This window comes from Equus caballus, chromosome 22, assembly GCF_041296265.1.
Source record: "Equus caballus isolate H_3958 breed thoroughbred chromosome 22, TB-T2T, whole genome shotgun sequence".
NCBI classification, from domain to species: Eukaryota; Metazoa; Chordata; class Mammalia; order Perissodactyla; family Equidae; genus Equus; species Equus caballus.
In genome coordinates, this window is record NC_091705.1 from 39,574,237 (window position 1) to 39,601,230 (window position 26,994).

The 26,994-nt window shown below is 51.6% G+C and overlaps 1 long non-coding RNA gene across 2 annotated transcripts; it reads left to right on the top strand.

Annotated features, from left to right (window-relative positions):
* The first annotated feature begins 4,975 nt into the window (after positions 1-4,975).
* On the top strand, positions 4,976-25,192 carry LOC138920029 (uncharacterized). Of its 2 annotated transcripts, XR_011430627.1 has the most exons (4): positions 5,039-5,440; positions 8,501-10,207; positions 18,116-18,180; positions 18,604-25,192. It is a non-coding gene; the product is annotated as an uncharacterized lncRNA (long non-coding RNA). The 2 variants fall into 2 exon arrangements; XR_011430626.1 differs by lacking the exons at positions 18,116-18,180; positions 18,604-25,192 and having other exon boundaries at positions 4,976-5,440; positions 8,501-13,514.
* Positions 25,193-26,994: the final 1,802 nt, after the last annotated feature.

Sequence of the window (26,994 nt, forward strand, 5' to 3'; positions counted from 1 at the left end):
AGTTAGGAGGCTGGCAGTTATGTGAGGAGAGGCGAGCGGGCTGGAACTGGAGGGCCCATGCGGATGGTGAGCAGCGGACAGATGTCAAAGAGAGTTTGAAGTCGGGTCGTGGTTGGATGTGGCACCGCAGGGGCAGTGACGCAAAGGCGAGCCTGGAGGCTGACTTCTGCCTCATGGGGTGTGTCCCATGTCGGGGATGACAGTGTGGACCAAGCTGGAAAACTCGGGAGAGGGCCCCGGGGCTGGCCTGGGATGGGGGTGTGCTCCAGGGTAGGCTTGTCAAGGTTGAGAGGTCATAACATATCAGTGTCAACGCCAGGTGGACAGCTGGGGGCTTGAGCCCGCCACGGGGAAACCAATGAGAACCGAGATGACGCACACAGAGCAAGAAGGACAGAGGCGGCAGGGGCTCCGGCCTGGGGCCCCGGGCCCGCCCTAGAGAAGTGCGGACACGTGTCCACAAGAGTCGTGTTCAAGACTGCTCAGGGCAGCCTTGCTTATAACGGCCCCAAACTGCAAATGGCCCAAGTGCTCTTCCACAGCAGATGGACGAAGAACTGGTGATGGACACGGCTGGCGGACGCAAAATAGCGGAAAAGGATGAGCTACCAACACCCACAGCAACACGAGCGACTCCCGCAGATGTCGTGTTGAGCCAAAGAAGCCGGAAGCCAGGGAACATGTACTGTAGGATTCCGTTATGCGGCTTCTAGAATCGGCAAAACTAACTTATGGTGATAAAAGTCACAGCGGGGGTCATGTCGGGTCGGGGAGACGGAGAGAATAGACTGGGGAGCAAACAGGAATTGGGGGGTTGGAAATGTTCTTATGCGGATCTGGGTGGTGGTACCCAGGGGTAAATGTATGTAAAGAGCATTTCATCTACTTTAATGTATGCATGTTATATCGCAACTAAAAAGGGTTTTTAGGGGCTGGCCTGATGGTGTAGCAGTTAGGTTCCCATGCTCCACTTCGATGGCCTGGGGTTCTCCAGTTCGGATCCTGGGCATAGACATATGCACCGCTCATCGGCCACGCTGTGGTGCCATCCCACATAGAGGAACCAGAAGGACTTACAGCTAGGATATACAACTACGTCCTGGGGCTTTGGGGCAAAAAAAATAAAAAAGAGGAATATTGGCAACAGATGTTAGCTCAGGGCCAATCTTCCTCACCAGAAAGCATAAAAAAAAAAGACTCAAAAAGAAAAAATGTTTTTAAAGAGTAAATCAATTAATTTCATCTTAGCAAAAATCAACATATTCATATAAAAATTGAAATAAGTAAGTAACAAATTGATGCTTCAAGCATCTTATTTTCCTAACTTTAGAAAAAAATTTAAATACATGAATACTTTTAGAAGTAAAACATTTTTTATTTGAAATTTGAAAATTCTGTCCATCTGGTTTTCATTTCTTTTTCTCCTGTTAAGTGAATGTATAATTTAATTTAAATATTTTATTCAATAAGTCATGTCTACCATTTAAGAATATTTCTTGGGGCCGGCCCGGTGGCGCAGCAGTTAAGTGAGCACATTCTGCTTCTTGTGGCCCAGGGTTCACTGGTTCGGATCCCGGGTGTGGACATGGCACCGCTTGTCAAGCCATGCTGTGGTAGGCATCCCACGTATAAAGTAGAGGAAGATGGGCATGGATGTTAGCTCAGGGCCAGTCTTCCTCAGCAAAAGAAAAGAGGAGGATTGGCAGCAGATGTTAGCTCAGGGCTAATCTTCCTCAAAAGAAAAGAATATTTCTTGATGGGCCAGCCTCCACGGCCTAGTGGTCAAGTTCAGCGCACTCTGCTTCGGTGGCCTGGGTTCGGTTCCCAGGTGTGGACCTACACCCCTCGTCTGTCAGTGGCCATGCTGTGGTGGCAGCTCACATACAGAAAGCGGAAGATCAGCAGTGGATGTTAGTTCAGGGCGAATGTTCCTCAGCAAAGATGAAAATAAAGACAAACCAAAAAAAGAGTTTCTTGGTGTCACCAGACGCCTCTGAAGGTGGGGGAGCGGGCGGGGCTGAGCACGGGGCCCTGGCTGGAAGCTGGGGCAGGAAAGCCCTCAGTCCCCTCTGCCGGCCTGTGTAGCCAGGTGGCTGCCCTTCCCTCCTTGGCCGGGGTCTGGGGTACTTTCTGAAGACACTGGGATATAGACAAGGTGGCCATCAGGGACCTTGGGCATTTCAGAGGCTGGGGTGGAGGCAGGGAGCTGGGAACAAATGATCAGACCCAGCTCCCTTCCCCAGCCCAGCTTCCGGGACACAGGCAGCCTGGCTCGGGCAGGGCCCTGGAGCGTCCTCTAGGGAAGTGGAAGAGGACCTGCTCAACAGAAAGACAGACAGAGGGTGACGATCGGGCCCCAGAATGAAAGAGCGGGCTCGCTGCTCAGCCACAGTGCAGCAGAACACGTGGGGATTGCAAATCGGCTGTTAGAGCCTCAAGTATGAACAGAGGTCCAAAGGTCTCTTGATGTCTGAGGAAAGCTTCCAATGTGCACGACAGAGACTGGCACCCACAAACCATAAAAGGGATCTGGGGACAAACCGAGATGTTGCAGGGAGCAGATGAAAAGGCATCCAAGTAGGAGACTAGAAACCAGGATTTGCATCCCAGATCTGTGGCTAGCACACTGCCACATACAGTTGTGCACGTTGTGGACTGCCCAACCCTAGGGGGCGTCCTTCATATTGAGATGAGATTGAAATGGTGCCCCTGGGGTGGTACAGTGCATCGCTATAGATGGACCCCTGGCCCACCGTCTTTCCCTGGAAAGTAATAATAACAGAACCTCACACTGAGGGGCTCCTAGAGGGCGGGCAACCATCCTGGTCATTTTCATAGACCCAAGTCTAACATGAGTCTCTTTAGTTGGCTCTCAGTAAATGCTGACTAAATAAATGATAAGTGAATGAGTAGGTGAAGGAGGGAGAGAATGTGTCCTGTGATTGACAGCGTCCATGGCACTTCCACAGCCCTCCAAGATGGCAATGAAGCGGATGGCATAGGTAGTGGCCACAGGTCCAGGTTCTGGAGGCAGACAGGCTACTTCAAATCCCAGTCACTTAATCCCTTTGAGCCGCTGTGCCCTCGTCTATAAAACAGATGTGGTAATGATGATGCTTGCCTAAAGGGTGGTTGTGAGAATTAACCAAGATGTATAATAAGCACTTAACGTGGGCCTGGCCAGGTCTAATCAGTTAGAATTAGGTTTGGCTATATAAAATAGAAAACCCAAATGAGTGATTTGAACAAGATGGAGCTACCTCTCTCTCTCTTTCTCTCCCTCCCTGACCCTGTGTGTGCACTTAAGAAATCAAAAGGTGCAGCATCGAGGGATGGAACAATGAAAACACAGTCGTCAGGATCCTAGACTTCTATCTTTTTGCTCTGTCATCCTCAAGATTGCCTCATAGAACAAAATAGCTGCCAGAGCACCAGCCATCATATCCACATTCCAGGCAGGAAGAAAGAGGAAGTGAGGAGAGGCAAAAGGTGTGTACCTGCCAGCTATCAGCTCCACCTAGCAACTTCTGCTTGCTTCTCGTCGGCCATCCCTAGCTGCATGGCAGGCACATATCATTGCCCAGGATAAAATCAAGATCTGTTAATAAGGAATGGATATTAGGAAGCCAGCCAGCCCTCTCTGGCACATGAAGGCTCAATAAATATTAGCTGTTATCATTATTGTTGTTAACTTCATTTTAGAGAGCAGAAAAGAAGCTCAGAGAAATTAGGTAACTTGCCCAAAATTTTATTCAACTCATGCAACACGTGTTAACGATTTGCCTACTATGTGCTGGTCCCTTAGGGTGCAGATGCTGAATAAGACGTGGGCTCTGCCAGGACAGGAAATCAAGTCGTTTCAAAGAGCCAGCAAGACGGCTGAGAGAACACACAGAAGGCAGCTGGCTGGCTGGAGGCGCAGAGAGCGCTTGGCCTGGGGCCAGGGCCTGGGGCGGGCCTCATGGAGGGCTTCCTGGAAGAGGTGGAGATCCCCGCATCGGGATAATAGCTGCACCTGCTTCGCAGGGCTGGGAGGAAGATGAGACGAGATAACGCCACCGACAAGCTCAGGCACATCCCTCGCACACAGCTAGTGCTCCCGTCAGTGGCAGCTCTTACGCTACTGTCACGACATCGTCACCGTAATTGCTACTTTATTATCTTGCCCACTTTGCAGAAATAAAAATGGCTGCTTCTCAACTTTAGACTATTTTGCAGGTGAAATGATCTTCAAAGTGTGCCAGCCTCCAATAGGTATTTGAAAAGCAGAACAACAGGAAACAAACATTCCTCATTTTCCATTGACTCTGGGCCAGAAGCTGCCCTTGGGAATGATAAATTTGTGTCATCTCAGGAAGAACTGGGTTTTCAAAGCTGGCATCTTAAGTTTTTATCTCAAGCACTCAGCTGCCGTCCTCTCTAGTCATTAATAGGAAAGAAACAGCAAGGAATTTTTTTTTTTTTTTTTTGCTGAGAAAGACTGGCCCTGAGCTAACATCCGTGCCCCTCCCTCTGCTTTATATGTGGGACGCCTGCCACAGCATGGCTTGCTAAGCGGTACCATGTTCGCACCTGGGATCCGAATGGGCAAACCCAGGGCTGCCAAAGCAAAGGTGCAAACTTAACCGCTGCGCCACCAGGCTGGCCCCAAGCAAGGGATTTTTTAAAAATCTGTTTTTAAACATCAAGAAAGTTTGGTTCTCCTGAAAAGGCCAGAAGAAATGAGGCAGATTCACATTTTACTCAAGTGACCCCAAGAGAAACCAAGTTTCCGGGAAGGACCAAAAGCGAGGCAAGGTCTGTACCAGCAAACTCAGTGAGATGACATCGTGTGGGGCCACAGGCGGCCTGCAAGCTGAACCTCCGAAGCGGCATCTGTGCCCTGGGTGTTTGGGGCGCGTCCCCGCAGGTCACGGCGGGAGCCAGGCCTGTTTGTGCAGCTCCTGCAGGCGAGCCCAGCCTCCTCCGAGCCGAGCCCCGCCCGGGCCGAGCTGTGTGTGCAGCGGGGTAGATGGGACAGAGAGAAAGCGAGGTGTTTAAACGCTCGGAAATCATCTTCTAATTTAGGAACCGAGCTGCAAGGTATCTTTCTCCCTTAATGGCTTGAGCTGGGAATCTGGATTTTGACCCTCTTCTCTTGCCAGGCCCCCAAAACGTCTTCAGGCATCAACAGAGGGCAAGGGTGAGGCTTCGGGGCGGCAGTGCCATCCCGGTCTGGAACCCGAGGACTCAGACGCCAGAGCCCCTCCCGGCCTCTGTCGACTCCAGCTTCTGCCGGCTGTCATCGCCCGTCGTCGCCGCTGTTGCACGGTCGTTATTAAGCACTTTAACACTTGCACAAGGAGTGTGCGACTCTCCAGTGACGCTCCTCCCCGCATCGCTGTCGGAGGAGAGCTGCAATTGTTCTCCCTGTTTTGCACACGAGAAAATGAAGGGCTGGGTGAGTGCACCAGTTCAGGAGCAAAACTGAGTCAGCCCGAGGAGATGGCGGCCGGGGAGGGAACGGGAGGCGCCGAGTCCAGCCCGGGGAAGAAGGGCTCGCGGCACTGCATGTGGACGTGGGCTTGATTCCCGGAGAGGTGATTGAGGAGTGCATGTGTGTCTGCATGTGTGTGTGTCTGCGTGTGTGTGTGTCTGTCTGTGTCAGCATGTGTGTGTTTCTGTGTGAGTGTCCATGTGTGTGTTTCCGTGTGTGTCTGTCTGTCTGCGTACGTGTGTGTCCGTGTGGGTGTTTCCGTGTGTATCTGTCTGTCTGCGTATGTGTGTCTGTGTGTGTGGTGTTTGGTGAGTTGGTCTGTGGGTGTTTCTGTCTTTGTTTATTTCTGTGTCTGTCTCTGTGCTTGTGTGTGTGTCTGTGTATCTGTGTGTCTGTGCTTCTGTGTGTCTGTCTGTGACAGACGCAGGTGTGACAGGAGGACAGAGGACCGGAGGGGGGCGATTGGGGTGGAGCAGAAGCTCGAGCTGAGGGAGTTGAGGACGGCAGGGCTGGGGGCCCCTTAGAATCGCCTGTTCCGTGTTAAGATCCTGTTGTTAACTTTGGGGGACGTGATACGAGCTTAGTGATTTCGTTTTTTAAAATAGCGATTATCGTGTATTTACTAGTGAAATAACAAGAGTCCTGTAATTTGCTGTAAACTACTCCAGCGAAGAAAGAATAAGTTGAGCGGAATGAATAAAAAGTATCTCGGCAAAATGTGGATGATTGTTGAAGGTGGTTGCCCAGGAGTTAATTATACAATTCTATTTTTGCATATGTTTGAAATTTTCCATAATAAAATTTGAAAATACGTATATATACCAGTCACTGCAAACTAGCATTCTGTAGGTCAAATACCACTCATAAAAATCTTTATAAAAATTGAACTAGTTGCCAATATTTAAAAACGGGAGGTTGGGGGCTGGCCCGGTGGCGCAGCAGTTAAGTGAGCATGTTCCTCTTCGGCAGCCCGGGGTTCAGACCCCGGGTGCGGACATGGCACCGCTTGTCAAGCCATGCTATGGTAGGCGTCCCACATATAAAGTAGAGGAAGATGGGCATGGATGTTAGCTCAAGGCCAGTCTTCCTCAGCAAAAAGAGGAGGATTGGCAGCAGATGTTAGCTCAGGGCTAATCTTCCTCAAAAAAAAAAAAAAGGGAGATTGCATATAAAAATCCGGATTTCCAGCTTTTCTTGAAAAAACAGAAGCTCCAGCGACTCTGCTCCCATACCTGCTTCTGGCAGCAGGGCTGGAAAGCCTCCCCTTTAAATGGGCCTTTGCTCTCAGTTTGCCACAGTCCCCACCATTCCCTATTACTCCCGACACGAAGACTGTTTATCATCCTCTCAAGTCATTGTTTCTCTCAGTAGAAACAAGAGGAAAGCGAACAAGTTCTCTTGAAGCAAAGACTGCTTTTTGCCATCCAAGTGTCCAACCTCCACTTCTTTCTTACTAATAGAAACTTCTACGCTATTTGGGGTGGCAATATACAAAAGTCACGTTTCCCAGCTTCTCTTAAACCTGAGAGTGCCTCTGTGTTTCTCAGTCAGGGGCAGTTTTGTCCCCAGAGGACCTCTGGCAACGTCTGGAGACTGGTTTTGGTTGTCACAACTGGGGAGAGGGAGCACTACTGACACCTAGTGGGTAGAGACGGGGATGCTGCTAAACAGCCTACAGTGCACAAGACGCCCTCCCACGGCAAAGAATTATTCAGTCCAAAACGTCTCTGGTGCTGAGGTTGAGTGGCCAACGCATTGTAAGTAGAACTTGGTGCTGGGGCTTCCGAGAAAGCCCTTTGGTGCCCTGCCATTTTCCTTCATATTCCCTGCAATGCAAAAATGATGACTGGAGCTCAAGTAGCCATTTTGTGACCTTGAGGAGGGAAGTTCTGCGCTAGAGAGGAAAGGAAACAGAATCCTGAACAACATCATGACACCTGCCCCTGGGAATGCTGACCTCCAGCCTGGTTCTACGTGGAAGAAATAAATCTCTAATTTGTTTAAGCCACTGGAGCCGAGTCTTTGCTACTGTCAGCCAGTCAGAAGCACAGTTTAAATACTGTGTCTCTGTGCTTTGTTCTCTGTGCTAGTGGGGAAAGGAAAGACAGACGAAGAGGGCCACATGTTTAAAGAGAAAAGGAGAAGGCATATTTTTTTGCGGCAGTGACCCAGCCCACTTCCCCCATTTATGTCACTTCGTGGCCCCTGCAGGCACTCGGGTTTGCAACTCCTGGACTGGTCCAACCCCCTCACCAAAAAGATGGGGCGCTGAGGCCCTCGGCAGTTAATGATGACTGGGGGCTAATCCACTGCATGGTCCTTCTCTCCTCACGTTTCTGAGAAGCCAAGACCCGTGCGGTGGTGAAGAACGTGGTTTCTGAAGCCAGACTGCCTTGGTTCAGACACTGGTGCTGCCATTTACTAGCTCTGTGACTTTAGCAGTGCGCTTAACCTCTCTGGTCCTCAGTTTCACATCTACAAAATAGAGATGACGATAAAGGCACCCATCGCCCAGGACTGTTAAGAGGACTCATATCAGCCAGGGTCCCAGTGGGGGGCGTTTCATCGATGGATTATTGCTGAGGACTATTTATAAGGTGGCATTTAGGGGACCCACAGATGCTGCAACACCCCAGGGCTAGTGCCAGAGGGAGTGTCATCACCACCAGGCAGTAACGGGGCATTCGGACCCCTAGATAGTCCTAGCGGAGGCGTTATCACCATAGGCCTGAAGGGGCACAGATGGAAGGAGGGCTGCAGGAATAAGTACCCAGACCTGCTCTGCTCCCTTCCTCTTAACTCCCGCCACTGTCTCTCATTGATTAAATCCAATCAGGAGCCAGAGGGCAAGAGAGCCCTTTGCTGCTGTCCACATAGGTCACAGAGCAGCGTGGAGAAGGCTGCAGGAGGAGGGGGCTGGGGACCAGAGCTTGCATCCCCTGCTGTGACTGTCAGCTTCTGGGTCGTGCCACTGGGAGGAACAGAGGTGACTTCTCCCTCCCCTTTTCCTGTTTCCACTTGCAGGAAGGAATATGGATACGATGGCAGGAGCTAAAGCAGCCCTTTTAGACCAGAAAGTGGAAGCCACCTGTTGAGGACGTCAAGCAACAAGACAGCCAGAGTCTGAATCCCAGATGACATGGAACCACCATGGCCCACTGGACACGAACCCTTGGGCTGTTCCATGGAGAAGATTAAACTTTTATTTTGTTCAAGATAGTTATTTTCGCTTTTATGACAGCAGCTGCACTGATATCCTGACCAATACAAGATTTAAAACAGATTTTAGAACTATTTAGAACAGATTTTGGAACTATTTTAGGCCGAGCTTTTTAAAACAAGCATCAGTGACTGGAAAGTTAGACTCTGCTCAAAAATACTGTTAAGGACTCTGCTCTCCAGGGAGATTGAACAGCATACAGTAGGGAGCAGTGTTTGGTGAGAAGAAACTCAACGTCTAAAACCCCCCTGGAACTGAGATGTTTGGTAAGCCAAGCTCCCCGTCAGCATCCCGGCCACGCCAAGCTCACAAGGGATGCAGCAACCTGCTTCCTAGTAGCCACCACACAAATCCTGAGATGAACTCTGATTGGACCAACTTGTACCACATGCCCTTCCCTGAACCAGTCATGGTGGCCGTTGTGCTTTGGCTGCTCTGATTGGCTGGTGCTAAGTCCCTTGCTTGTTGTTGGGCTAGGGTGTCACAGGAACACCCTGGCCAGAAAGAACTTACGGAAAGTTCCCACATGGTTCCCACGGAAAGGCAGGGTGCCTGGCACAGAAGAGCATGCAATCGATGCAGGAGGCCCCTGAATTAGCCAGCATCCTTCAAACTCATGGGATGAAAAGAAAGAAAATTTAGAAAATAACATAAAGCATCGGGGGCCCTGGAGGGGAGTTGCTGTGGGATTTCTCATCAGCCGCTCTGCACAATTTCTTTTTGGCAAATGAAAGTATTGAGCCCGGCTAGCTCTTCCTGCCAACGTTCAACACGCGTGACTATCCCCAGAAAGTAACTCAACAAATCGCAGCAAGAGACGCCCCCGGCTGGAGACGGAAAGGACATTTCCAAAGCTACCGACGGTGTCCTCTGTGTTTCGGTAATTTCCTGTGAAACACAGCAAAGGAGTTCATTTGAAGTAAAGGGGGCAGTTATGTACCAAAGGGTGGAGTGGGGGGGTGGCTTGTTAATGCCATGGGAGAGATGCTTCTGCCCAGCGAGAGGAGTCGTCTGCATTATTACAGGCGCGCTGTTTACTGGAAGGACAGCATGTGCCACTCTGTTCTTTTGGGGAGTTCTAAAACAGGACTGTTTACCCTTGCAGCTAGTTGCTATCTCAGTTTGGAAACCCCCAAAGGCAGAGCTCGTACCTTAGTTTGGGTTTCTCCAGAGGTGGGCCCTGAGACAAAGATTCGAGGACGAATAATTTATTAGGAAGGCGAATGACATACCAGTAGGGAAGAGGAAAGTGAGCCAGCAAAGGGAGGACAACAAAATCAAGCAAGTTATCAGGACGGTTACTACTGTGGGCAGCTGGAGCCACCCGGTGTGGAGCACGCCTCTCAGAGGGACCCTGCTTGATGGACCAGAGGGCTGGGGTGTTTGTACTCAGCCTCCTTGTGCGATGGTTGACAGCTGCTGGGCAGAAGGGAGGGAGCATGAATTCTCCAGCGCCTCTAGCCTGCTTGACTCCATCAGCCAGGAAAAAGCCCAAACTCATGCAGAAGGAGGTAGGTGCCGGCCCCCAGAAGTTGGATGAAGCTGGGCAAATGGAAAACCCGAGGGGCACAGATGGCGACCGGTACTCCCCAGGGGTGAGCCGTCTAGGTGGGAGACGATCCCAGGGAGAACGAGTGGGAAAGCGAGCTTGGGGAGGGAGGACCACCAAGAAAGGGGGAGTCCTTGAGCTGGTTACCTTTGTGGGCACCTGGGGCTCGGTGCCAGTGGGCACCTCTGGGCGATGGTGTGGTGTACACTTCAGTATTGTCCCCCGAAGTGGTGAGGAAGCTGGGACATTTACGCACAACCCCGGTCTCTCGATGGTTGAAGGTTCTGCGTAGGGCCACCAGCCCCCAGGCACTTCCCTCGTGACCTGCTACGCGCACACAGAGCACGCAGGTGCTGGACAGCGATGCAGATGCTGGAGGTCGGAAACCACACGCACGTGTAGAGCTGTCCACCAGCCGCAGGCCGTCCTCTGGGATGGGCCGAAGGGGCCGACAGTGGCACCGATGCTGACCAGGAAACTCAAGAGAAGGAGGAAAAGGGGAAGAAAGTACAAAAGTAACATTTACAAACTACGGGGCATTTGATATCCATTAGCACATTTAATCTTGTTTTTATAATTCCTGTTTTGTTTTGTTTTGTTTTTGAGGAAGATTAGCCCTGAGCTAACATCTGTCACCAATCCTCCTCTTTTTGCTGAGGAAGACTAGCCCTGAGCTAATATCCATGCACATCTTCCTCTACTTTATATGTGGGACACCTGCCACAGACAGCATGGCTTGATGAGCAGTGCGTAGGTCTGCACTCGGGGTCTGAACCGGCGAACCCCAGGCCGCCGAAGCAGAACATGCGAACTTAACTGCTGCGCCACTGGGCTGGCCTGGCCCCTATGATTCCTGTTTTACAGATGAGAAAACAGGGCTTCAGAGAGCGTATGTGACTTGCTCTGGGTTAGGTGGTAATTGTTGAGTGGCAGTGCTGGACTTCCAGCTCAGGTTTCCTCTACAAAGATGATGTCCTCCCTCTCTCTCTCTCTCTCTCTCTCTCTCTCTGTCTTTCTCATACATCTATTTTTTCCCCAAAACATGTTTAGAGAGGTATCAAGACAGAAGTTAAGAGAAGTCTGCTGGTGTCCTCAAATTTAAAAGGTGCTTTACGAAAGATGGTTTTCATTGGCACTTTCATTCAGTCAACACACTTATTAAGCACCTACTGTATGCAACACATAGAGAATATGACAGACAAAATCCTTGCCCCTTAGAGTTCATATTAGAGCAGGGAAAAGAGACATTACACAACTATCTGCACACAGGAGAGGCAAGGGGGGCGTGGATCTCACAATGGGGAAGTGAGATGCGCGAGCAAGGCCGCCAACCAAGGGCCATTCCTTGACCGCAGCTGTGATGCAGGGGTCTCAGCTCAGCCCTGTTGACACACTTTGGGCTGGGTTTTTCTGTCGTGGAGACTGTTTTGTGCATCATAAGATGTTCAATCTTACAAAACTGGACACTAAGAAGGGTAAATCTTACTGTAGGTGCATTATGTCTTAAAAAAGAGTGAAAAACAATATTTCGGAGGACTCGACAGTAGCGCTACCAGCTGCACATTTGGGGGGAATCAAGCTTGGTGAGAACTCTGAAGCGAATCTTGACCCCAGAGGGGACCTGTGTAACAGCGAGTGAGAGCCTGGGACCCTTCCCACCACACGGACCTGTGAGCAGCTGGGAGAACATTAGAGAAACGTAGACGTTTGGTGTTGGGTGTGAGGAATGACTGTTTTCCAGCACGTTAAAAAGGATTGTTCCCAACAGGTCAAGGCAAGCGCAGTCGGGGCACCCTGCTGGCCCTCAGCCCTGGCTCTGCGAGCTTGGCTCACGGGTGGACCAACCTTGCCGAAAGAGGCAGAAACTCAGCTGGCAAAAAAGAATCCTTTTTGTTCAAACTGCATCATCTTCAGATTGCGGACGCGCTGCGTCTCGATTCTATTTCAGACGCTCTGTAGGTCTCCCTTCAATGTGTCATTGTAACCCGGTCTCCAGTGCGGGAGCCTGACACGCAGTTAAGATTCAGGCAGACTTTCAAAGTCACGTGTGGCCTGTCCAAACCCCAAAGTGAATTGGGATTTCATTGTTTTAAATGAGACACTTTGGTGCCAATAATGATACAAGCCAGTGAGTCAATGCCCCCTTTCGATTTCAAAACTGCGGTTTTCAGCTTATGGCTGGTGGGGACTTCCGAGAAGGCACAACGCTAACAATGGAACAAACAACTTAAAAAAGATGGCGCCACAACAGAGGCCTCGACTGACGTCTGTATGTTCACACGAGTCCAGATAAACCCTATACTATTGGTATTTGTAAGCGGAGCCATAAAGGGCGGGGCCAGCCCATGTCCTGAGGAAGTCCCTTCATCCCTCTGAGCACCAGCTTCCTCATTTCTAAAGTGGAGATGGTAACGGGACCTGCCTCACAGGCGGGTTGTGAGGATGAGTAAGAGACAGTGTGTAAAATGCTCAGTCAGCTGACCCGTTAGTTTCCTATGGCCGCTCCCAAAAATTATCACAAACTCAGCGGCTTAAAGCAACGCGAAGTCATTACCTTACAGTTCTGGAGGTCACAAGTCCAGAAGTGGGTCTTACGAAGCTAGAATCCGGGTTTCAGCAGACCTGCATCCCTCTCAGAGGCTCTAGGGGACAATCTGCTCCCTGTTTTCCAGCTTCTAGAGGCCGAATTGCTTGGCTCATGTCACATCCTCCATCTTCAAAGCCAACTGCGTGGCATCATCTGCTCCCTCTCTGGCCCTGCTTCCTTACTCGCATCACCTTCCCTGACTTTGACCCTCCCGCCTCTCTCTTACGAGGACCCTTGTGGTTACACTGGGCTTACTGGATGGTCCAGGTTCATCTCCCCACCTCAAGATCCTTACCCTAATCACACCCGCAAAGTCCCTCTTGTCGCCTAAAGTACCATATTTATAAATTCAAAGGATGAGGGTATAGACATCTTTGTGGGGACTATTATTCTGTCTACTTTAAGTGGCTATTAATAGAATTATTAGTGTAGTTTGCTGTGGCAACGCAGAATAACGATGATGACATAATGGTAAAGGGAAAAAAAAGATGCTCTTGAACTGCTGTATGAAAAGCTTCCATAGGAAAGAAATCTGGGAGAATACACCCCGAAATGCTAATAGTGACTGTGATTGGGGTTAAATCCGTGTGACCAGGGTGGTGTTACATTTCTCCATTTTTTACAGCACTTTTATATTACTTTTATAATAACAATACTTTAATTAAAATAGTAAATATGAAAATAGAAGTAATTATATACGTATATTATATTTATATATTATTCTGGCTATCAGGTGATGCATGACAAACCACCTCAGAACTTAGTGGCTTAAAAACAACAATCTCTTGTTGTCAATCCCAGTTCTGTGGGTTCGGTGGGCTCAGCTGTGCGGTTCTCACTTGGGGTCTGAGGCAGTTGCAGGCCGTGGGCCGCAGGGTTGACATCATCTTGACTTGGCCTAGGTGCCCAAGATGGCGCCTCAGTGCTCGTCCACTGGAGTAGCCGGGAATTCTTTTCATGGCGGCTCAGGGCTACACAAGGCAGGAAGCCCAGAACTGGGGGAGCATCCCTTCCACCATGTTCTGTTGGTCAAAACAGACACAAGGTCAAGGCCAGGCCAGATTCAAGGAGGTGGAAGAGTTGACGCCACATCTGAAGGGAAGGAATTGATGACAGTCATCTTCCAAGTCCAGCTAAGGCGTCCCTCCCTCTTCCTCTGCCCGCCTCTCCCCACGCCACCCCAGAGGACGCCTGCCCCCCGCCCCCCTGCGTCACTCTGGGATACCTCCCTCTTATTCTTTGGCGGGAGCATCACTGAGGAAGTGCGTCACAGTTTTGTGGGTTTTCAGTTAAGACGTGAAACTTGTCCCCTCTGGCAGCACCAAGAGCTTAACCTTCTTAGAGAAGTTGAGGTGGGCTTTTCTGTATGGTTTTGCTTGTTTAACAGCCCTTCCCACTTCCCGTGCCAGGATCCCAAGCTTCCCGGAGGGGAACTACTGGTCAACCACGGGGCCTTGCACTCTCTTAGCCTGTGAGTGGGCAAGGGACCCAGGCCAAGCCAAACAAACCCTCTCTGAAACTTGAATCTTGAACAGAGTGACAAAAATTTCTGAAAAACAGTTTGCAGTGGACACTGTGGGTGACTCCTCACAGCTGTCCCCCAGGTGCAAGGAGGGCTGATCAGTCCAAGCCAGGGCTGCCCGCCTCTGCACGGCCGACCTTCTGCAACAGATAATTGTCTGTAGAGTATGAATGGGGGAGGAGCTCTCCTGGGCATTGTGGGATATTCAGCAGCATCCCTGACTTCCACACCTGAGATGCCATTCACACCCGTCTAATTGTGATACCTAGAAAAGTGTTCCAACATTGCCAATGTCCTCTGAAGGCCAAAATCCTCTCGGTGCCTCTGCTGATGACTGGTTCAGGGGTGAACAGGCCCAAGCCAGTTTGGCCAAGGAGATGCCAGGATAGATTTTCTGGGAGCTTCTGGCAGTAACACTTCCTTGGCCTTAGCAGAGAGCCAGGGAAAGTCACTTTCTCTCTTTCTTCCCCACTGGATGTTAATGATTTTGTAGCCTGATTACAGCTGGCAGCCACTGAGGGACCCTGCTTTTAGATGAAGCCAACATGTGGATGACAGAGGGAAGAAAGAGAGAAAATCTGGGTTCTCAAAGACATTCTTGAACCTCTGAGTCAATGCACCTGGGAGCTGCCCCACCTCCCAGCTCCCTCACTGCTAAGCCAGTTTGAGTTGAGTTTTCTGTTACTAGCAACCGAAGCATCCTAAGGGACACCTCATCAGGGCTGAGGACAACAGTAACCAGTTCATGCAACCCAGATTCCCCAGGGCATCCTGTTTGCGGTCCTTTCCAAACTTGCTTCTGGAGCTTTCTGTCTCCATTTCTATAGTGTCTTGCTTCCTTCTCACAAATTCTTCCTCTGTTCCTGGTGGCCAGAACTGATTTTGTGATTTGCAGTGAGAGGATTCTGTCACAGGCACATGTCACTTAACGACTGGGACATGTTCTCAGAAATGCGTCCTCAGGTGATTTCATCATCATGCGAACACCATAGAGTGAACTCACAGGAACCTAGATGGTCTAGCCTACCACACGCTCAAACTACATAGGACTAATCTTATGAGACCGCCATTGTATATGTGGTCCATTGTTGCCTGAAATGTCACTATGTGGTGCATGACTGTCCCTCAGTTGACTAATTTCAGCCAAAAAACCCCAACATCCCCCAGCCATCATACCACTACCATGGGCTACCTTCGAACCTGTTTGCTCAGTACGACTGACTCACCTGGCATTTCACGACGTGCTGCTCCTGAGACCCACAAGAAAGACTGAGCCTCAGGGGGACAGGTCGACGGGAAAATCAACACAGCAAACATTCCAGTAAGTTCTAAAGGCAGCACGGCATGGAGGGGTCATGCCAGCGGCAGCCCGGGGCGGTCGCCCCAGTGGAGCTGAGGACGCTGGACCCAGCAGGAGATGAGCAGCAGGTGAAAGGGCGAAGAGGAGAGCAGGATTCCGAGGCCCGAGGGGCGAGGCGCCGCCAACTCGCTCTGGGACCCCAGGGAGCTCTTCTCCCTCGGCGCCTCAGTGGCCTGTTCTGTCAAATGAGCATCTAGTAACCCCTCAGGGCTGATGTGCTTCTTGAGATGACACACGTCTCACCGGTTTAGCGAGATGTCTTAACTCGCCGAGGTGTAACCTCGAAATTATTTTATTTTTATAATAACTACTATCAAATACTCATCGTTGAAACCTCCTTTTCCCTCTGGGTGATATAAAAACACCCAAGTAGTGGAGGGATTGGTAGCAGGGCTCCCGCAGAGCGCTCCCCGTGCGCCAGGCGCCGCTCTGAACACCTCGCCCTTGGACTCACCGGCTCATCACAGGGACCTGATGAGGGAGAAATCTATGTTCTCCCCGGTTCCATAGAAACAGAGAAACAGGAAGTTCAGGAATGTGCCCAGACATGCTGCCTCGACCTACCTCTCTCTGATTCCGTAATTTGTCAGACTGTCTCCTTTCAGCTCTGAAGACTCAGAGCTCCTCAGATTAAAATGTCAGTCTCAACAAGTGAGTCACGACTCCACCAACACGGGTGGATCTCACGGTCACGGTGTTGACCCAAGAAGGCTGCCATGAGAGCACCAGTGCTTGACCCCGCTCACGTGAAGGTCAGAGACAGGCGAAACGAATCCAGGCTGTCAGCCATCAGGACGGTGGTAGTCCTTGAGGAGGGCAAATGACGAGAAGGGGTACAAGGTGTCTTTCTGGGCGGCTGCTGGAGCTCTGTACCTTGATCTGGATGCTGGTTACGTGAGTATGTCCAGTTTGTGGAAATTCTTTAAGCTATTTACTTAAGGACATGTACATTTTTCTGAATATCAGCTGTAGGTCAATAAAAATTTACTTGAAAAAACTTCAGTCTCAGATTTGATTCAAAATTCTTCCACACCCCCCCCCCCCCTCCATTCCCCATTCAGGCCTGACTCTGGCTCTAGGGGGTTGGAGCTGGGGGACGGGGTGGGCGTGGGGTGCCGATCTGCTGAAGTGGCTCTCCCCAGCTGCTGGGCGACCTCTGAACCTGGACTGAGTGACTCAGAGGGCCGGAGGCCCCTAGCATCGCCTTATTCTGTATGTAAAGCCCCTGCTGCAAAGCAGGTGCAATAGGGGCCCCCCAGTTGCAATCGGCATCTTTTTGACGTCTTGAGGACTAGCAGTTGGGACGCGCTACTGTGGAGTCATAGCCAGTCGAAGAAGACGCTTCTATGCGAAGCCTTTCGGTTAGAGAGAAGGAAAGGCCAGAAGTCTGCAGCCTCAGGCCGAGGTCCTTCGGAAGCCAACTCTGAGACGAGAGTGCGAGTACAAGGCCCCCAGTTGGGAGGCAGTCTCAGGAAGCACCCGTTCAGGTGGGGAGTGACACAGGGAAAGGGAGGGGCGTCCATGAGCAGGTTGTCACTTGGGCAAGAGGGGCTCACTCCCCTTGGGGACCTCTGGGAGACCGTGAAGCGCACGCCTCTGAGGTGGCCAGCCTGAGGAGCAAGGAGCCGAGCTGCTCACCCGGCAGCCTCCGCGTGTGCTCGGTGGAGGGCTGCTTCTGAAGTCACGGCCCCCCAGCGCTCCCGGCCAAGCCCCAGGGTGAGCCCAGCCCACTCTGTGGCCGGAGAAAGCTCTCAGCCAGAGAGCTGCGGCCGGACACGGGGGGCTGAGGGGGTGCGGGCAGCAGGACGGGTGAATGCCCGTCCCCAGACCTCTTGTTCTGTAGGGTAAGTGACCTCTGATCTGCTTACGCTGCTGACTGTCGGACTGTTACTCGCAGCCGAAAGCATTCCTAAGTGCTACGTGCAGAGGAAGGGAAGCTGGAGAGTGGACCACAGCAGCAAGGCAGAGCCAGAGGAGAGAGTGAGGGCCAGGGGGCCGGGACAAGGCACTCGGGTTTCTCAGAAAATACTGTCGCGGGGCGGTGGGGGGGGCCTCCATTGCCAGCGGCTTCGGACGATGGGAATTAGGCTGCGCTGACTGCTTACTGGATGACCCCTCTGAAGGGCGAAGAACTTGGACATACTTGTTTGATAGAGACAGAAAGAGACAGGGACCTGGGGAGAGGGAGACAGACGGAGCGGAAGGCAGGAGAGGGGCTGAGGCACAGGCAGAGATGGAGACAGAGCTGAAGAGGCAGCGGGAGCTAAAGAAACGGGAAAACGCGCACACCAAACCGAAACAGTGCCCGTTGGGAGCGGGCAGGACAGAAGAGCATGACTTCTCGTTTTCATGGGCACTTTTCAAGATTTCTTCATTAATTGTGTATTCCTTTTGTGATTAGGAAAAGAATTGCGAGACATAAAAATGTCCCACTGCCAATGCCAGAAGTTCCAGCTCTGAGCGGAGGTAATGCCCACTTTGAATTGCTTCTCTCCGTAGTTCTTCCATGTTTCTTGAAATGATTTACCTACAAACACACTTTCCTTCTTCTCTCCTTCCTTCTTTCTTCCTTTCTTTCTTTTTTTTTTTTTTTTTTTGAGAAGACCTGGGTCAGAGCTAACTCAGCGCTCAATGGGAGCGGAGGCTGACCGCGGGTGGATTAAGAGCAATGCAAGGAGAGAAGGATTAGAAGCTGCTTTGGAACTGAGAACTGGATTGACTTCTTCCCGGGTCTATCTCTCAGCAAGCAGCGTCTTGTCCTAGAGTAATGTAGGACGGCATGGGAGGGAAATGGGCTCTGTTTAGGGAGGTGATAAAATTAAGTTTGGATGATTCACCCTTTCATATATTCATTCAACAAACATTCAAGGAGCATCTCCTCTTGCCCAGGGCCCGAGTTACCCTGGGGATAAACGAAGATGAGTACTACACAGCCCGCGCCTGTGAGGGGCACCTCGCCAGCTGAGAGACTCACACGAGGATTGCTGAGGCCAACACAGGAAGACGGGTCCATGCTGCCACAGAGGCGTGCACGAAGGCTGAAGTTCTGCTTTCGCCCCACCCAGATAGAGATCTCGCTCCCGAAATGAAGAAGTAAGGAGAGACGAGAAGGACCGTGGTGACAAGCTGATGCTGGTGCTTTCCAGAAGACCATGACTTCCAAAGCAACCGGTGTTCTGGGGAAGGAACGTGGCTGAATTTGAGACCCGCGGGGAAGAAGGAAGGCAGAGGCTGAAGACAAAGGCAGCGTATCAGCACGCCTTCGGCTGCACGGAACAAAAAAGCCAACCCAAAGTGGCTTCAACAGTAAAAATGTTTACGATCTTTACGAAGAAATCCAGAGCTAGGTGGTTCCAGGGCCGGTTCCACGCTCAACAATGTTGCCAAGGACCCAGGTGCTCTCGGGGCACGTTTCCTCCCGGGTGTCTCTTACAAGAGGGGACGCCTTTCCCAGGAGCTCCTGGGCAGACTCTGCTTCACGTCCCCTTGGCGGGAATCGTGGCACACGGCCAAGCTCTAACCGCAGAGGTGACTTCGAGAAGGGACAGCTCACTGTCCCAGGCTCCATTAGAACGGGTGAGCCAAGAAGAAGGCGGAAGGATATGATGAATAACCAAAAGTATTGGCCTCAGAGGGGAATTAACACTCACTGGGCACTGTTTCTGACCCCAGTTGTCCCCAAAATTTCCAGCTTCCTCTTTAATATCTGACTAATTATAGAGCCCCATGACTCTAAGAAGACCAGACTTTGTCAGGTTCTTTCTGCAGGATGTTACTCAGAAGGAGGGATGTCCACGTGTCCATGGACCACCCTTGTGGCTGCTGGGCAGCTGCAGTGAGCCGTGCGTCTCCAGACTCCTACTGCCCTTGTCTGCCGCCTCTTCACTGCTGGCAGCACACGCTGCTCCTGTCTCCAACACCATCTTGACCTGGAGGTGGTACCCAGCCCTCTCCCTTGACAGCCCCCAAAACATGGCCCGGTTAATGAGAATACAGGTTTGATTACTGTAACTGAGACTCCAGCTAGCAGTGGCTTACACAAGGCAGAAGCTAATTTTGGACAATCAAAATGATGCCTCTAAGCAACAGGATGACGGACACGTGCGCGTCAGCTGAGATCAGTCCTTCTTATGTCCCTCTCGTCTAACATTCCTTGTGTGATCAGTCTGGGGATGACGGGGCAGGCCCACGGGGTCCAGGTCCCAGGCTCCTTCTATCTTGTTCTTTTCCATCCCTTCCAGGTTGCCCTTGTTTGCACAGTTCAAATTGGAGCCCACTGTGTCCCATTCCAGGCAGCAGGATAGAGGAAAAGGTGAAAGAAAGAACTGCCCCCACCCCCTGCCCAATCCCCTGGGCATTTGAAGGCATGATTGAGAAGTAGACCACGTCACTTCCACCCACATCTGATTGGCCGGCATCTAGTCCACGGCAACTCTAGCTGCAATGGAAGCTGGGAAATGTAGCCTTTAGCTGGGAAGCCACGTGCACGGCTATAATCCTATTTCTACGAAAGAAGAGGAGAATTGACATTGGGGACATTACTATCTTACCCAAAAGCTAAGACGAGCCCATAGCAGGGAACGAAAGTTTACTGAGCCCTTGGCGATAACAGGTGGGAATTACAATGCAGAAAAGGAAAATGCAAAATGAAGTTGTAAACAGCCTGGAGCCCGTGAGCCTGCATTGGGCTGTCCCTCGTGCTGGTCGTCACGCTCCTTTCTCGCCAGCCTGCCGCCGCGTTGTGGGAGCCAGCCTACCTCCCACGGAGGGGGGCTTCCCAACCCTTTCTCTTCAGAATTTAGCGCCCTCTCTTCCTCACCTACCCCAGCTACAGGCAGTGGGAACATCCATTCTTCAGAGGAAAGCTCCGTCCACTGTGTGGGTCCCCGTGGCCCAGGGGAGGCCAGTGTGAGAGTCGTAAGCACACTCCCCCCGCAAGTCTGGGTGCCTCTGCTTTGGGTCACTCCACGGGTGGGTCCTCTCTGTGGGTCTCCCTCCCACACAAGGGGAAGAACCATTCAGGCCAGCCCCTCCCTCTCTGCACAGTTGGGTCTCCAATGGAACACCATTTCTATCTCCAAATACAAAAACTACCAGAGCAAATTCTTCACCCAAAAGACACACATCTCTTCCAAGGACTACCAGGAACGCTTCTAGCTAAAGCTTAGAACTTAATTTCTTTTCTCTAAGGCCACTGTCCTGCTACAGATGCTCAACTTATAGACATTATGCCATCAGTGCTGTGTGACAGTGGACAAGTTACATAACCACTCTGTTTCCTCATCTATGAAATGAGGCTATGACAGAACTCACAGGGTTGTTGGGAAGATCTAGAGAGATAATGGAGGTAAAGCGCTGGCTTAGCACAGAGCCTGGCTCACAGTCAACGCCCTACACATGTAGCTGTTACAATTATTGTTACTAAACAGTAGTGAACAACTCAATATGGGGAATTTGTATTTGGATAAGGTCACTTATCCAGTCATTTTTAGGACTTATAAGGTCACTTTTAGAACTTCCCCCAAGAGCAGTGGCTCCTCCCAGAATAAAGGAGGAAGACCATTTCCATCTCCAAAGACAGCAACTGCTCCTCACCCACTTCAAGAACTTGAAAGTCTGGACCTCACCTCCAGAACCGGCTGCATGATTTGCGAGGCCCAGTGCAAAACGAACATGCAGGGCCCCTCGTTCAAAAATATTAAGAATTTCAAGACAGCAGTGGCAGAGCACTAAGCCAGGTGCAGGCGTTGCTGAGCGTGGGGCCCTGCGCCACCGCGATGATTGCACATGTGCCCAAGAGCCGGCCCTGCTCACCTCCGCCAGCAGGACAAACACTGGAGTTGCAAAGCAGCGGCTGCAGTGTACGCTGTGAAAACGCCTGGAGGCACTCGGCAGGCTGCTTTCTCCACTCAGCGACCTACCCAATATTAATAACAACAGCCACGTGAACTAGAGACCCGGCTGCGACACTCTCTCGTCCACCTGTCACATCCTGCCTTCACGTGAAAGGTGGGAAGGCGAGCATCAGAGAGGGTGAGAAACTTGTCCAAGGTCACACAAGCTCAGGTCAGCCAGATGCCGGGACCTGCGCCCAGAACCACCACGTGCGTGACAACAGTGTCCCCCCCGCCTCCAACCCTCTAAACTGAAGGGCATTGCAGGGACCTCCGGAACCCTCCCAGACCCTGCGGCGAGGAAAGCATGGGGCCAGGTCTAGTTTCCATCCCTGGGTCTAACTTCCCTCCTCGAACCTTCCTCTATGCCTCTGAGCGTCTTTTCTCAGAACCCACGTGACCCCAGTTCCCCGCGAGCGCCGTCTCCTCCCCCAACTGGGCAGTCACCCCTGCGGGACAGACAGCTCTGGATTAGATTTACGTATCCATTTTTAAAGGCTTGGAGTAAAGTCTAGAATATTTTCTGGGGGTGGAGGGTGCGGTACGCTTCCTAAGGCTGGGGAAGAACCCAGTGAGGACGTGAGCGAGGAGCTTCTGGGCTGCTAACCTTCCTGTGAGTTCTGAAACAGTGCAGAATTCATGTATCTTGATCAAATTTCAGAACCGGAAGCAGCATCTAAAGCTAAACTGAGTTCAAATTCTGGCTCCACCATTTCTTAGCTGTGTGACCACGGGCAAGTTATTTAACCTTTCTGTGCCTCAGTTCAAATGGGGAATAATAATAGTGCAGGCTTCACCGTGTTGTTGTAAGTAATAATTATGATCACTATCATTATCTCTTCATTGTTATTATTATTTATTCAGAGCTCATGGGAGTTCTTGGAGAGACTGTGTAGCATCACGGCTGAGAGTAAAGATGCTGAAACCAAACTGCCTATATCTAAATCCCACTTCCCTACTTATAGCTGTGTGACCTTGGTTAAGAAATTGACCTCTCTGGGCCTCAGTTTCTTCATTTGCCAATGTTTCCCTTGGACAGAGAGATGGCAAATGAGACTCAACTGGACCAATGAGATTCAAGGCCAGGATTTCTGCTGGGACCACCAGGGAAAAGAAGCCCTCTTTCCATCAGGGTTGCTGAGCTGGCAGGATGTGAGCCTGCCTGAGATAAATCTAAAGAGGGGGAAGCAGATAAGCGAGCTAGAGAGACAGAGTTATGATGACATTGTTGGAGCCCCTGGATGCGGCTGTGCCTGAAGCAAGCCCTCTTTGGACTTCCCAGTTTCATGAGGCAGCAAATTCCCCATTTTGTGAAAGCCACTTTCAGTCGGGTTTTTCTCACTGGAAACCATCTGGGCTGACACCAGGAGGTTAAGCAACTTGCCTGAGGCCTGAAAGCTAACAAGTAGCAGACGCAGGCTTTAGGAGCTTCTGCCCGCTGTGCCCAGGCCAGCATCCTGCATCTGGATGCTCCCGGATTTCACCTCCCTCTCCTCTCTGAGCAGCCGTGTTCTCATCGGCAATGTGGGTAACAGCAGGCTCGCAGGGCTGCTGGGAAACGTAAAACACGAGATAACACTGGGCTGAGTGCTGCCAGTGGCCAGCGGCCGAACTCTGCGCATCCTGTCTCCGGCGCTGTGGGCCCGGGCCTGGCCCCCGGGGAGTGACCCATCCCAGGGAAGGTCTTTGGCTGACCCCAAATCAGCCAGCAGTCAAGGCGCCCAAACTGTTAGGAGAGCGTGTGCGAATCTGAGAGGGACGGGCCACTTCCTTTCCCGGCCCTGTGTCCTCCCTGGTGCACAGAGGGAGCTGGGTGACCCTGAGGACCCCGGAGCTCCGAGTCCACGAGGTGGAAAGAAGTGCTGTCAACTTGCTTTCTGGAACCTTCCGAGGACTCTTGGGCTCATCTGGGAATGACCCGTAGCTTGAGGAAGACAGCACTGAAGCAAATCAACTTGTCTCTTTTCTTCATGAAGTTCACGTTTAGCGATGGAGATAAGCACAGAACACAGACACATGACCTAGCACCACGTGGTGCCAGGAAGGAGAAGGGGTGTCCTCGAACAGCCGCTGAGTGCTAAGAAGAGAAGGGAGCGAGGGATGGGGCTCTGTGGAGCAGGAGGCGTCAGGAGCGGCCTCCCCGAGGAAGCCACCGTTCATCAGGGACAGTTGGGTCTCGCTCTGCATCCCCAGCCCTCAGCACGTGCCGTCTCCCAGAAAAGAGCCCGGGCCAGATTTTAGCGGGAAACTTGCTGATGCTGCTAGCTTAGGAGTCGATTATCCGTTGGAGCCTTGGTAAACAGCCATCCCTCTCCACTGACAACGCTTTCGGACATTTTTAAAAGTTTAATGGGTCATTGATTTCTTCCATTAGCCAAATCCATGAAGGGAAGGCCCGAGAAGCCGCGTGGGGCCATCCTCGGGCAGGCCTGCCAGGAAAAGGTTTCAGCTGTCACGACACACTTTGTTTACTCTCTAACCAGCCATCACTGAAAGATGCCCAGTCGCCACCATCACGTCTGGGGGGTTCCAGGCCTCGGCAAGGAGCTAGCAGAGCCCTCCCCACGAAAGCTGAGCCTCAGAGAGTGGTGGAAGAGCCAGCACCTTGGGTCCCTCCACCAGGCCAAATACCAGGCGCTTGGGACACGAACAAGAAGTCGAGGTCCTTGCCCTCATGGAACATTACGGGGGGGGCAGGAGAAGGAAGCAAGCTGGCAAACAATTGAGCAGGGGAATTTTAGACAAAGATGAGTGTGACGATGTAAGAAACAAGGTCTGTGGTAGAGAGTGACTCGGGGCTATTTTAGAAAGGGTGGTGAGAGAAGACCTGTCTGCGGAAGTGACATTTGATCTGAGACCTAAAGGGTGAGAAGATCTGCAAGAAGAGTGGTCCAGGTAGAAGGGACAGCTGGTGCAAAGGTCCTGAGGTAGAAACTAGTTCAATATATTAGAGGACTGGGCTGGAGTGGAATGCAAGAAGAGGAGAGAGTTTGAGGAGGTGCCAGGGGCAAGGGTTAGGACTTATTTGGGTTTCATTCTAAAAAGGATGGGAAACTATTGGAGGGTTTTACAAAGAAGAGTTTCATGACCCAATTATTAAAATCTCTCTCTGGCTGCTGCTATGTGAAGAATTTACCCTCTGCCACTGTAGTAAGTTGAGTGGGGGCAGTCAAGAAAGATATGTCCAAGTCTTCACCCTCAGAACCTGGAAGATGACCTTATTCAGAAAAAGGGTCTTCGCAGATGTAATTAATTTAAGGATCTCAAAATGAGATCATCTTGGATCACCTGGGATTGACAAATCATCCTGGATCAGGGTGGGTCCCGAATCCAATGACAGGTATCCTTATAAGAGGGAGGCAGACGGAGATCAGATAGCCGCAAGAGGAAAAGACACAGAGAAGAAAATCCCGGGAAGATGGAGACAGAGCCTGGAGTGATGCTGCCACCGCCCCCAGGTGCTGGAAGAGGCAGGAAGGAGTCCCCCCCAACAGCCTTCAGAGGGAGTGTGGCCCTGCCGACACCTTATTTCAGACTTCTGGCTGCCAGAACTTCAAAAATAAATGTCTGCTGTTCTAAGCCACCACATTTGTGGGGATTTGTTACGCCAGACCTGGGAAACCAATACAGCCACGAAACAGCCCAAACTGGAACCCTGCTCGAGCCTCTGCGGCCCCCTGCACCCCCCTACAAGATCCTGTGCATAGCTTCGGCCCCACTCAAACGCTGCCCCAGTCACTGGGTGGCAATCCCTGCAGGCCTGAGGGCCACTTGGGCTCCAGACGGGCATTTGATTTATTTACTTACTTAGCCCAGCCCTCGGGGACAGGAATGAACCAGGCCTGTTCTCTGTCCCCCTGAGGAGCTCTCAGTTCTGTGAGTTCAGATGGACGAGCACTGAGATAAACAAGGGCAGGAAGAATATGTGAGCCTGGAGAGAGACGTGGATCAAGACTGGAACTGGGCAGCCTCCAAGCGTAGGGTTCCCAAACTTATCCCCAGAAGGGGCACCCGTGAGGAACCACCCTCCCTCACAGTTTCTAAAGACGTTGTCTATTAAACCAATTGCATTTATTCAATAAGAACTTATTTACCTCTCCATTGGCTATTATTTGAAGGTACATAACAATGAGGGCTAATACGTATTGATACACTGACGGTACTAAAAGCATTATATATACCCTGTCACTCTTCACATTGCCCCTGCGGGGTGGGTAATTTTATTAGCCTCATTTTACAAAGGAGGGAACAGAGGCAGAGAGAGGTTAGGTAATTTGCCCAGGGTTGCACAGCTAGTATTTAGCAGAGCTGGAATTTGGACCCGGGAAGCCTGTCTGCAAAGCAAGCGACCCCCTGGAGACTGGGTTAGATGCTGGCCTCCACACCAATGTGCAACGCTACTCCGGACGAGTGATTTTTGCCTCTCTGCGCCTCGGTTTCCTCATCTATAAAATGGGAATAACAAAGGTGCCTATGTTGTAGGGTTGTTGTAGAGATTAAATGGGAATGTGTACTTGGAATGCGAGGCACCGTGCCTGCCACAAGCGCTCAGGAAGGAGCTGGGATCAACCAGTGACCCCAGGCAGCTGCTCTGGGCAGGCCTGAGACGGGAACGGTGTTCAGCCGTCTAGGTTTCCTGACCCCAAAGAGTTCACGGTCTCCATCCACATAACGTGCCCGGCCCGGAGCTGGACGGATTAAAGCAGAACCGCAGCAAGGCATCCCCGCCAGCCCTCCTTGCATGTGCTTCGAGGACCCCAGGTACAGAAGTAACTGGGTTGCTGGTGAAAAAGACAGATTCCTGGTATCCGAATCCTTCGGAGATGGGTCCAGAAATCCGCGTGATTCAACACACTCATGCACCACGGAATCTGTGCTCCACTGAGTCCAGTCTGAGCAGGATTTCCTTGCAACTTTGGGAAATATTGAAAACCATTCCAAGACCCGAATCGATTCTATCCTACAGCGCCCAGGACAGGAGTCCCACGAGGGAAATCTTGCGTTTCCGACGAGGACAGTACCCTCGGGGCGTGGCGGGCCCTCCCCAGCAGCCTGGTGAATCACGGAGGTCTGGGTTTCAGGAGAAAAGGGCAGACGTCTAACCAGAGGCGGGAGGCAGGAAGTGGAGCGGGCAGCCCTCCGCCCAGACTCCGGCACGGAGCCCTGAGGCCGGGGCCGTGCTGCTGCTGCTGAAAGACGCAGGACCACTTCAGGGTCACCCTGCGACTCAACCGGCCGCGTCCAGGCTCGAACCCGAGCTCCGCAGGGGCTTAGCGAACCCACGCGCCGTGGGCGGGGCTCCGGGCGTCGCCTAGGCAACGGCGCGCCACGCCCAAGCCGGGAGCCGGGCGCGGAGGAGGGAGCGCACGCTGCCGGAGCTCTCGCG